We start from the raw sequence: 12081 nt of genomic DNA, 5'->3' as shown, positions 1-12081 counted from the left end.
GGCACCACTACCCCAACACCTGGCACCACTACCCCAACACCTGGCACCACTACCCCAACACCTGGCACCACTACCCCAACACCTGGCACCACTACCCCAACACCTGGCACCACTACCTTAACACCTGGCACCACTACCCCAACACCTGGCACCACTACCTTAACACCTGGCACCACTATCCCAGCACCTGGCACCACTACCTTAACACCTGGCACCACTATCCCAACACCTGGCACCACTACCCCAACACCTAGCACCACTACCTTAACACCTGGCACCACTACCCCAACACCTGGCACCACTACCCCAACACCTGGCACCACTATCCCAGCATCTGGCACCACTACCTTAACACCTGGCACCACTACCCCAACACCTGGCACCACTACCCCAACACCTGGCACCACTACCCCAACACCTGGCACCACTAACCCAACACCTGACACCACTAACCCAATACCTGACACCACTACCTTAACACCTGGCACCACTATCCCAGCACCTGGCACCACTACCTTAACACCTGGCACCACTATCCCAGCACCTGGCACCACTACCCCTACACCTGGCACCACTACCCCAACACCTGGCACCACTACCCCAACACCTGGCACCACTCCCCCAACACCTGGCACCACTACCCCAACACCTGACACCACTACCCTAACACCTGGCACCACTACCTTAACACCTGGCACCACTACCTTAACACCTGGCACCACTACCCCAACACCTGGCACCACTACCCCAATACCTGGCACCACTACCCCAACACCTGGCACCACTACCCCAACACCTGGCACCACTACCCCAACACCTGACACCACTACCTTAACACCTGGCACCACTATCCCAGCACCTGGCACCACTACCTTAACACCTGGCACCACTATCCCAGCACCTGGCACCACTACCCCAACACCTGGCACCACTCCCCCAACACCTGGCACCACTACCCCAACACCTGACACCACTATCTTAACATCTGGCACCACTACCTTAACACCTGGCACCACTACCTTAACACCTGGCACCACTACCTTAACACCTAGCACCACTACCTTAACACCTGGCACCACTACCCCAACACCTGGCACCACTACCCCAACACCTGGCACCACTACCCCAACACCTGACACCACTACCTTAACACCTGGCACCACTACCTTAACACCTGGCACCACTACCCCAACACATGGCACCACTACCCCAACACCTGGCACCACTACCCCAACACCTGGCACCACTACCTTAACACCTGGCACCACTACCTTAACACCTGGCACCACTACCTTAACACCTGGCACCACTACCTTAACACCTGGCACCACTACCCCAACACCTGGCACCACTACCCCAACACCTGGCACCACTACCCCAACACCTGACACCACTACCTTAACACCTGGCACCACTACCTTAACACCTGGCACCACTACCCCAACACCTGGCACCACTACCCCAACACCTGGCACCACTACCCCAACACCTGGCACCACTACCTGAACACCTGGCACCACTACCCCAACACCTGGCACCACTACCTTAACACCTGGCACCACTATCCCAGCACCTGGCACCACTACCTTAACACCTGGCACCACTATCCCAACACCTGGCACCACTACCCCAACACCTAGCACCACTACCTTAACACCTGGCACCACTACCCCAACACCTGGCACCACTACCCCAACACCTGGCACCACTATCCCAGCATCTGGCACCACTACCTTAACACCTGGCACCACTACCCCAACACCTGGCACCACTACCCCAACACCTGGCACCACTACCCCAACACCTGGCACCACTAACCCAACACCTGGCACCACTACCCCAACACCTGACGCCACTACCTTAACACCTGGCACCACTATCCCAGCACCTGGCACCACTACCTTAACACCTGGCACCACTATCCCAGCACCTGGCACCACTACCCCAACACCTGGCACCACTACCCCAACACCTGGCACCACTACCCCAACACCTGGCACCACTAACCCAACACCTGGCACCACTACCCCAACACCTGACACCACTACCCTAACACCTGGCACCACTACCTTAACACCTGGCACCACTACCCCAACACCTGGCACCACTACCCCAACACCTGGCACCACTACCCCAATACCTGGCACCACTACCCCAACACCTGGCACCACTACCCCAACACCTGGCACCACTACCCCAACACCTGACACCACTACCTTAACACCTGGCACCACTATCCTAGCACCTGGCACCACTACCTTAACACCTGGCACCACTATCCCAGCACCTGGCACCACTACCCCAACACCTGGCACCACTACCCCAACACCTGGCACCACTACCCCAACACCTGGCACCACTCCCCCAACACCTGGCACCACTACCCCAACACCTGACACCACTATCTTAACATCTGACACCACTACCTTAACATCTGACACCACTACCTTAACATCTGGCACCACTACCTTAACACCTGGCACCACTACCTTAACACCTGGCACCACTACCTTAACACCTGGCACCACTACCCCAACACCTGGCACCACTACCCCAACACCTGGCACCACTACCTTAACACCTGGCACCACTACCTTAACACCTGGCACCACTACCCCAACACCTGGCACCACTACCCCAACACCTGGCACCACTACCCCAACACCTGGCACCACTACCTTAACACCTGGCACCACTACCTTAACACGTGGCACCACTACCCCAACACCTGGCACCACTACCCCAACACCTGGCACCACTACCCCAACACCTGGCACCACTACCTTAACACCTGGCACCACTACCCCAACACCTGGCACCACTACCTTAACACCTGGCACCACTATCCCAGCACCTGGCACCACTACCTTAACACCTGGCACCACTATCCCAACACCTGGCACCACTACCCCAACACCTAGCACCACTACCTTAACACCTGGCACCACTACCCCAACACCTGGCACCACTACCCCAACACCTGGCACCACTATCCCAGCATCTGGCACCACTACCTTAACAACTGGCACCACTACCCCAACACCTGGCACCACTACCCCAACACCTGGCACCACTACCCCAACACCTGGCACCACTAACCCAACACCTGGCACCACTACCCCAACACCTGACACCACTACCTTAACACCTGGCACCACTATCCCAGCACCTGGCACCACTACCTTAACACCTGGCACCACTATCCCAGCACCTGGCACCACTACCCCAACACCTGGCACCACTACCCCAACACCTGGCACCACTACCCCAACACCTGGCACCACTCCCCCAACACCTGGCACCACTACCCCAACACCTGACACCACTACCCTAACACCTGGCACCACTACCTTAACACCTGGCACCACTACCTTAACACCTGGCACCACTACCCCAACACCTGGCACCACTACCCCAATACCTGGCACCACTACCCCAACACCTGGCACCACTACCCCAACACCTGGCACCACTACCCCAACACCTGACACCACTACCTTAACACCTGGCACCACTATCCCAGCACCTGGCACCACTACCTTAACACCTGGCACCACTATCCCAGCACCTGGCACCACTACCCCAACACCTGGCACCACTACCCCAACACCTGGCACCACTACCCCAACACCTGGCACCACTCCCCCAACACCTGGCACCACTACCCCAACACCTGACACCACTATCTTAACATCTGACACCACTACCTTAACATCTGACACCACTACCTTAACATCTGGCACCACTACCTTAACACCTGGCACCACTACCTTAACACCTGGCACCACTACCTTAACACCTGGCACCACTACCCCAACACCTGGCACCACTACCCCAACACCTGGCACCACTACCCCAACACCTGACACCACTACCCCAACACCTGACACCACTACCTTAACACCTGGCACCACTACCTTAACACCTGGCACCACTACCTCAACACCTGGCACCACTACCCCAACACCTGGCACCACTACCCCAACACCTGGCACCACTACCCCAACACCTGGCACCACTACCTTAACACCTGGCACCACTACCTTAACACCTGGCACCACTACCTTAACACCTGGCACCACTACCCCAACACCTGGCACCACTACCCCAACACCTGGCACCACTACCCCAACACCTGGCACCACTACCCCAACACCTGGCACCACTACCCCAACACCTGGCACCACTACCCCAACACCTGACACCACTACCTTAACACCTGGCACCACTACCTTAACACCTGGCACCACTACCCCAACACCTGGCACCACTTCCCCAACACCTGGCACCACTTCCCCAACACCTGGCACCACTACCCCAACACCTGGCACCACTACCCCAGCTCCTGGCAACACTACCCCAGCTCCTGGCAACACTACCCCAACTCCTGGCAACCTTACCCCAGCACCTGGCCCCACTACCCTAACACCTGGCACCACAACGCCTGGCACCACTACCCTAACACCTGGCACCACTTCCCCAACACCTGGCACCACTACCTCTTCACCTGGCACCACTACCCTAGCACCTGGCACCACTTCCCCAACACCTGGCACCACTTCACCAACATCTGGCCCACTTCCCTAGCACCTGGCACCACTACCCCACCACCTGGCACCCCTACTCTAGCACCTGGCACCACTTCCCCAACACCTGGCACCACTACCCCACCACCTGGCACCACTACCCTAGCACCTGGCACCACTACACCACCACCTGGCACCACTAACCTAGCACCTGGCACCACTACCCCACTACCTGGCACCACTACTCTAGCACCTGGCACCACTTCCCCAACACCTGGCACCACTTCAACATCTGGCCCACTTCCCGAGCACCTGGCACCTCTTCCCCAACACCTGGCACCACCTCCCCAACTCCTGGCACCAATACCCCAACACCTCGTATGACAACCCCAACACCTGGAACCACTACCCCAACACCTGGCCCACTACCCCAACACCTGGCACCACTACCCCAACACCTGGCCCACTACCCCAACACCTCGCACCACCACCCCAACACCTGGCACCACTACCCCAACACCTGGCACCACTACCCCAACCACCTGGCACCACTACCCCAACACCTGTCACTACTGCTCCAACACATGGCACCAATACCCTAGCACCTGGCACCATTACCCCAGCGCCTGGCCCCACTACCCCAGTACCTGGCACCACTACCCCAGCACCTGTCACCACTACCCCAACACCTCGAACAACTACCCTAATACCTGGCACCACTACTTCAGCACCTGGCACCACTACCCAAACACCTGGCACCATTACCCCAACACCTGCCACCACTACCCCAACACCTCGCAACACTACCCAAATACCTGACACCACTACCCCAGCACCTGGCACCACAACCCCAACACTTGGCACCACTACCCCAACACCTGGCAACACTTCCCCAACACCTGGCACCACTACCCCAACACCTCGCACTACCACCCCAACACCTGGCACCACTACGCCAACACCTGGCACCACTACCCCAATACCTGGCACCACTACCCCAACTCCTCGCACAACTACCCCAACGCCTGACACCACTACCCTAACACCTGGCACCACTACTCCGACACGTCGCACCACTACCCAACACCTGGCAACTATCCCAAGACCTGGCACCACTACTCCAACACCTGGCACCACTACCCCAACACCTGGCATCACTACCTAAACACCTGGCACCACTACCCCAACACCTGGGACCACTACCCCAACACCTGGCACCACTACCCCAACACCTGGCACCACTACCCCAACACCTGGCACCACTACCCCAACACCTGGCACCACTACCGTAACACCTGGCACCACTACCCCAACACCTGGCACCACTACCCCAACACCTGGCACCACTACCCCAACACCTGCACCACTACCCCAACACCTGGCACCACTACCTTAACACCTGGCACCACTACCCCAACACCTGACACCACTACCTTAACACCTGGCACCACTATCCCAGCACCTGGCACCACTACCTTAACACCTGGCACCCCTATCCCAGCACCTGGCACCACTACCCCAACACCTGGCACCACTACCCCAACACCTGGCACCACTACCTTAACACCTGGCACCACTACCCCAACACCTGGCACCACTATCCCAACACCTGGCACCACTACCCCAACACCTGGCACCACTACCCCAACACCTGGCACCACTACCTAAACACCTGGCACCACTACCTAAACACCTGGCACCACTACCCCAACACCTGGCACCACTACCCCAACACCTGGCACCACTACCCCAACACCTGACATCACTACCTAAACACCTGGCACCACTACCCCAACACCTGGCACCACTACCCCAACACCTGGCACCAGTACTCCACCTGGCACCACTACCCTAGCACCTGGCACCACTACACCACCACCTGGCACCACTACCCCAACACCTGGCACCACTACCATAACACCTGGCACCACTACCCCAACACCTGGCACCACTACCCCAACACCTGGCACCACTACCGTAACACCTGGCACCACTACCCCAACTCCTGGCACCACTACCCCAACACCTGGCACCACTACCCCAACACCTGCACCACTACCCCAACACCTGGCACCACTACCTTAACACCTGGCACCACTACCCCAACACCTGACACCACTACCTTAACACCTGGCACCACTATCCCAGCACCTGGCACCACTACCTTAACACCTGGCACCCCTATCCCAGCACCTGGCACCACTACCCCAACACCTGGCACCACTACCCCAACACCTGGCACCAATACCTTAACACCTGGCCCCACTACCCCAACACCTGGCACCACTATCCCAACACCTGGCACCACTACCCCAACACCTGGCACCACTACCGTAACACCTGGCACCACTACCCCAACACCTGGCACCACTACCCCAACACCTGGCACCACTACCCCAACACCTGGCACCACTACCCCAACATCTGGCACCACTACCCCAACACCTGGCACCACTACCTTAACACCTGGCACCACTACCCCAACACCTGGCACCACTACCTTAACACCTGGCACCACTATCCCAGCACCTGGCACCACTACCTTAACACCTGGCACCACTATCCCAACACCTGGCACCACTACCCCAACACCTAGCACCACTACCTTAACACCTGGCACCACTACCCCAACACCTGGCACCACTACCCCAACACCTGGCACCACTATCCCAGCATCTGGCACCACTACCTTAACACCTGGCACCACTACCCCAACACCTGGCACCACTACCCCAACACCTGGCACCACTACCCCAACACCTGGCACCACTAACCCAACACCTGGCACCACTACCCCAACACCTGACACCACTACCTTAACACCTGGCACCACTATCCCAGCACCTGGCACCACTACCTTAACACCTGGCACCACTATCCCAGCACCTGGCACCACTACCCCAACACCTGGCACCACTACCCCAACACCTGGCACCACTACCCCAACACCTGGCATCACTACCCCAACACCTGGCACCACTACCCCAACACCTGACACCACTACCCTAACACCTGGCACCACTACCTTAACACCTGGCACCACTACCTTAACACCTGGCACCACTACCCCAACACCTGGCACCACTACCCCAATACCTGGCACCACTACCCCAACACCTGGCACAACTACCCCAACACCTGGCACCACTACCCCAACACCTGACACCACTACCTTAACACCTGGCACCACTATCCCAGCACCTGGCACCACTACCTTAACACCTGGCACCACTATCCCAGCACCTGGCACCACTACCCCAACACCTGGCACCACTCCCCCAACACCTGGCACCACTACCCCAACACCTGACACCACTATCTTAACATCTGGCACCACTACCTTAACACCTGGCACCACTACCTTAACACCTGGCACCACTACCTTAACACCTAGCACCACTACCTTAACACCTGGCACCACTACCCCAACACCTGGCACCACTACCCCAACACCTGGCACCACTACCCCAACACCTGACACCACTACCTTAACACCTGGCACCACTATCCCAGCACCTGGCACCACTATCCCAGCACCTGGCACCACTACCCCAACACCTGGCACCACTACCCCAACACCTGGCACCACTACCCCAACACCTGGCACCACTACCTTAACACCTGGCACCACTACCTTAACACCTGGCACCACTACCTTAACACCTGGCACCACTACCTTAACACCTGGCACCACTACCCCAACACCTGGCACCACTACCCCAACACCTGGCACCACTACCCCAACACCTGACACCACTACCTTAACACCTGGCACCACTACCTTAACACCTGGCACCACTACCCCAACACCTGGCACCACTACCCCAACACCTGGCACCACTACCCCAACACCTGGCACCACTACCTGAACACCTGGCACCACTACCCCAACACCTGGCACCACTACCTTAACACCTGGCACCACTATCCCAGCACCTGGCACCACTACCTTAACACCTGGCACCACTATCCCAACACCTGGCACCACTACCCCAACACCTAGCACCACTACCTTAACACCTGGCACCACTACCCCAACACCTGGCACCACTACCCCAACACCTGGCACCACTATCCCAGCATCTGGCACCACTACCTTAACACCTGGCACCACTACCCCAACACCTGGCACCACTACCCCAACACCTGGCACCACTACCCCAACACCTGGCACCACTAACCCAACACCTGGCACCACTACCCCAACACCTGACACCACTACCTTAACACCTGGCACCACTATCCCAGCACCTGGCACCACTACCTTAACACCTGGCACCACTATCCCAGCACCTGGCACCACTACCCCAACACCTGGCACCACTACCCCAACACCTGGCACCACTACCCCAACACCTGGCACCACTCCCCCAACACCTGGCACCACTACCCCAACACCTGACACCACTACCCTAACACCTGGCACCACTACCTTAACACCTGGCACCACTACCTTAACACCTGGCACCACTACCCCAACACCTGGCACCACTACCCCAATACCTGGCACCACTACCCCAACACCTGGCACCACTACCCCAACACCTGGCACCACTACCCCAACACCTGACACCACTACCTTAACACCTGGCACCACTATCCCAGCACCTGGCACCACTATCCCAGCACCTGGCACCACTACCCCAACACCTGGCACCACTACCCCAACACCTGGCACCACTACCCCAACACCTGGCACCACTCCCCCAACACCTGGCACCACTACCCCAACACCTGACACCACTATCTTAACATCTGACACCACTACCTTAACATCTGACACCACTACCTTAACATCTGGCACCACTACCTTAACACCTGGCACCACTACCTTAACACCTGGCACCACTACCTTAACACCTGGCACCACTACCCCAACACCTGGCACCACTACCCCAACACCTGGCACCACTACCCCAACACCTGACACCACTACCTTAACACCTGGCACCACTACCTTAACACCTGGCACCACTACCCCAACACCTGGCACCACTACCCCAACACCTGGCACCACTACCTTAACACCTGGCACCACTACCTTAACACCTGGCACCACTACCTTAACACCTGGCACCACTACCTTAACACCTGGCACCACTACCCCAACACCTGGCACCACTACCCCAACACCTGGCACCACTACCCCAACACCTGACACCACTACCTTAACACCTGGCACCACTACCTTAACACCTGGCACCACTACCCCAACACCTGGCACCACTACCCCAACACCTGGCACCACTACCCCAACACCTGGCACCACTACCTTAACACCTGGCACCACTACCCCAACACCTGGCACCACTACCTTAACACCTGGCACCACTATCCCAGCACCTGGCACCACTACCTTAACACCTGGCACCACTATCCCAACACCTGGCACCACTACCCCAACACCTAGCACCACTACCTTAACACCTGGCACCACTACCCCAACACCTGGCACCACTACCCCAACACCTGGCACCACTATCCCAGCATCTGGCACCACTACCTTAACACCTGGCACCACTACCCCAACACCTGGCACCACTATCCCAACACCTGGCACCACTACCCCAACACCTGGCACCACTAACCCAACACCTGGCACCACTACCCCAACACCTGACACCACTACCTTAACACCTGGAACCACTATCCCAGCACCTGGCACCACTACCTTAACACCTGGCACCACTATCCCAGCACCTGGCACCACTACCCCAACACCTGGCACCACTACCCCAACACCTGGCACCACTACCCCAACACCTGGCACCACTCCCCCAACACCTGGCACCACTACCCCAACACCTGACACCACTACCCTAACACCTGGCACCACTACCCTAACACCTGGCACCACTACCTTAACACCTGGCACCACTACCCCAACACCTGGCACCACTACCCCAATACCTGGCACCACTACCCCAACACCTGGCACCACTACCCCAACACCTGGCACCACTACCCCAACACCTGACAGCACTACCTTAACACCTGGCACCACTATCCCAGCACCTGGCACCACTACCTTAACACCTGGCACCACTACCCCAACACCTGGCACCACTACCCCAACACCTGGCACCACTACCCCAACACCTGGCACCACTACCCCAACACCTGGCACCACTCCCCCAACACCTGGCACCACTACCCCAACACCTGACACCACTATCTTAACATCTGACACCACTACCTTAACATCTGACACCACTACCTTAACATCTGGCACCACTACCTTAACACCTGGCACCACTACCTTAACACCTGGCACCACTACCTTAACACCTGGTGAGCCATGGTTTTCAGGTCCAAAGGGGCAAATATCACGTGTGTGAGCCAGGGTTTTGAGGTCCAATATCCCGCGTGTGAGCCAGGGTTTTCAGGTCAAATATCATGTGTGGGAGCCAGGGTTTTCAGGTAAATTTGTCAGTCACAGATTTGGAAGTAAGGATTTCTTATGGTGAAAATAATTTCCGAGACTTAGAAGTTTCTTAAAGGTCTTATGGGAGAAATTCAAATTCGAGTTTATGAGCCATGGTTTTCAGGTAATTTTGTTAGTCACATATTTTAGAAGTTGTAAAAGTTCTTATAATGAAAAATAATGTCATACGAGTTTGTTAAAGATCTTATGATGAAAAATAATTTCCGAGACTTAGAAGTTTTGTTAAATGTCTTATCATGAAATAATGTCATACGAGTTTTGTTAAAAGTTCTTGTTTGTTTCTTACTTAGAAACTTGTATATTACTATATATATCTAATTCATTTCCCTGCATCTCCCACTCATATACCTCACACCCTCCTCCCTCCCCCCTTACCTCGCAATCTCTCGCGTCACCTGTGTTTGCCTTATGCCAGCCAGCCAGACGCCTCGTGTAGGTCACCTCTTATCATATCTTATCTTCTCCATAATATCTGGACCGTCCCTCTCTCTCTCTCTCTCTCTCTCTCTCTCTCTCTCTCTCTCTCTCTCTCTCTCTCTCTCTCTCTCTCTCTCTCTCTCTCTATCTCTCTCTATCTCTCTCTATCTCTCTCTTCCTATTTCCTTACAGTTATTTTCAGAGTTTCAAATAATCATAGAAGTTTATTTATAGGTTTATGACCGAATTTGTAAAAAGACCATTTTCAGAGAATATTGTCTTAAATGTTTTGTTAAGGAAAACAGACAACTTAGCCATAACATTTAGTTTTATATCCATTTACGGCTATTTTACCTGTAAAGACCAAAATTGAACAGAGCCCAGTTATAGACAGAATTTCGTCAGAGACCATTTTATACCTAAAAATGAACAGTGTCCACTTTGTGAGCAAAATTAGTCAAGTTAGATCATGTCTGGTTGGACTAGATAAGTTAGGATACATCAGTTTGGGAATGTAAGATTAAGTTAGGTAAAGCAAGTTAGGTTAGGTTAGGATAGGTAAGATAAGTTACGTAAGTTAGGTTGAGCAGGTTAAGTTAGGTAAGGTAGGTTAAGCAGGATAAGTTTGGTTAAGTTAGGTAAGTTAGGTAAGGTAAGGTAAGTTAGGTTAAGCAGGATAAGTTAGGTAAGGTA

The sequence above is a fragment of the Procambarus clarkii genome, chromosome 58, assembly GCF_040958095.1.
Source record: "Procambarus clarkii isolate CNS0578487 chromosome 58, FALCON_Pclarkii_2.0, whole genome shotgun sequence".
Lineage (NCBI taxonomy): Eukaryota > Metazoa > Arthropoda > Malacostraca > Decapoda > Cambaridae > Procambarus > Procambarus clarkii.
This window is presented reverse-complemented; position numbering follows the sequence as displayed.